Source organism: Monodon monoceros, unplaced genomic scaffold, assembly GCF_005190385.1.
Source record: "Monodon monoceros isolate NGI ecotype Baffin Bay Population unplaced genomic scaffold, NGI_Narwhal_1 Super_Scaffold_12, whole genome shotgun sequence".
Classification (NCBI taxonomy): domain Eukaryota; kingdom Metazoa; phylum Chordata; class Mammalia; order Artiodactyla; family Monodontidae; genus Monodon; species Monodon monoceros.
The window spans coordinates 160321901-160324342 of record NW_021703768.1 but is presented as its reverse complement, the minus strand read 5'-3'; positions in this window follow the sequence as shown (position 1 = coordinate 160324342).

Sequence of the window (2442 nt, the reverse complement as noted above, 5' to 3'; positions counted from 1 at the left end):
ACTTTAAGAACTTAAGGAATTTTATTCCATCTGTGTTTTTAAACACAGAGAATGAAAAGTGGATGTTCTGAAACAGTCATGGTCTGGAAAAAAAAAAAAAAACAACAACACAGGGGCATCCACCCCAAAATGCAGAGGGAGGCCAGATCCGCCCATGTAAATATTGTCTTCCACAAACCCATTCGCGTAGTTTACGGTATTCCGTATTCTGTTTCCTATTTGTGATTTTCTGCAATTAATGATGAACATGACAGAGTTGATATTAGTTGGGTGATACCCCCCAAATAATATGGATAACCAGTGTCCTTCATGAAGATGTGAAGGAGCTGCCGAGTTCCCTGTCCCCCACCCCTGTCACTGTCCTGCCAAAATGTTAGGCAGGTCCTTACATAATTTCCTAAAAGTCATTTACGTTCATGCGTGGAGTTCTGACTAGTCAACCCACGTTACCGTTACAACTAGTACACTTGCAATCAAGCTAAGAATGTTAGATTCTTAACTTCATTTTTTAAAAAATATTTATTTATTTAGGTTGTGCCAGGTCTTAGTTGCGGCAAGCGGGCTCCTTAGTTGTGGCTCCAGGGCTCCTTAGCTTCATTTTTGTAAAGTGGGCAGTAAGGGTTCTTGATGGCTTTTGTCATTGAAGTGTTTCTCTTCCTTTTTTTAAAAAAAAAACAAAACTCCTTTCCTTCTCATTCCTCTCCCCTTTCATTTCCCTCCAATTCTTCAACTTTTTCTTTTTTCCCCCTTTCCTTTCCTTCTTCCATTCGCTGGCAGTCAGTATGGAACTTAGGTACAGCCATTCTATTGCCCTGCTTCGTGGTTGCCTGGAAGTGGTTAACACAGTTGGCTGAAAACATGGGATTATTTTTTAATGTGTTTTGCGTGTATTCAGCCTGCCCCTTCCCAGGCTGGAGGTCACAGCAGTTTGCTACGGAAGTGATTCGCTGTCACAGAGAAATGTGACAACGGATGGTGAGAAAACCACGAGAAAAATAAAGATCTTCTCACCGCACAGGTGCTTTCCACACGAAATCCACTTTTCGGAAGCCCAGTCATTATGGAAATTGCGCTCTCATGCTTCTCTTTGAAAGGATCAGATACTCGCATTCAGGTCTGCACCAAATCAGTGGCTCTCAAAACCAGCTACCAATGCTTAAATGGCCTTTAAAGTTCTAACAGCACCGGTTAATTAACAGTCATTCGTTAAATAAGAACAGTCAACTAGGAAGAATTCCTTCTGGGAGGGGGGAAATAAGTTTTAACAACCACGGAGGGTAAATGCTCTCCAGGAGATCTGGAAAGCTCCCAGGAGGATGTATTTTCGTACCATTCTTAGACTCATCTAGTTTTTAGTGGTCTTGTGGTTTTACTGGCTAATTCTTTTCTTGTAAACATGTGGTTAACCTTTTTTTTTTTTTGGTGGTTCGATTTTTATTTTATATTTGAGCAGAAAATATCCTTTCATTTTATTATGCCTCTGGGAGTTTTTGACCAAAAAAAAAAAAAATTGATTGGAAACGTAATACTTGCACTTGGTAAACACACACAAAGGCAGACAGACAGACAGACAGCCTCAACAGGGTGAAAGGAGGACACAGTGAAGAGCTAAGCCTCCCTCCTCCTGTTATGTGTATTCTTAGTTTATATTTATTGTTTTTCCAGGAATATTCTCTACATATACAAGCACGCTGCAAAAGAACATGGAAGAGATATAGGAGAGCTTAGAGGTCAGGCACATGGGTGTCAGAGCCAGACCACCTGGGTTCACATCCCATCTCTGTAGCTTATTACCTGGCTCTGTGAGTTTGACTGAACCCTTGTGTACCCCTCAAAGTGGTAGGCAGCCTCTAAAATGCCCCCCCCGACGGCCCCCAATGATCCCTACTTCCTCGTATCAACATCCTTATGTAATCCTCTCCCCCAAGTGTGGGCTGGACCTACTGATCCCCTTCTAACAATTATATCAGAACTGATGAGATGTCATCACTGCTGAGCTTAGGTTATAAAAAGACAGTGGCTTCTGTCTCAAGTGTACGGGGGAGACCAGCTGCCAGGTCCCCACCGTCATGTCAGAAGGATACGCAAGCAGCTTCTTAAACAGCCTGTGAGGTGAAGAACGGAAGTCTCCAGGAAATAGCCTGAGAGGAGCTGAGGCCTGCCTTAACCACATGAGTGAGCTTAGAGCTCTTCCCCGTGTGGTGTTCTGTTTGATGGGTGTCAAGGTTCAGTGTTTCAAGATGAATAAGTTCTAGAGACCTGCTGAATAAAGTCTACAGATTGTGTCTGCAGTTAACATTTCTGTGTTGCACGCTTGAAATTTTGTTAAGAGGGTACGTCTCATATTAAGTGTTTTTACCACAGTTTTAGAAAGAGAGAGAGAGAGAGAGAAAGAAAGGAAGGAAGGAAAGGGAGGAAGGAAGGAAAGAAAAGAAGGGAGGG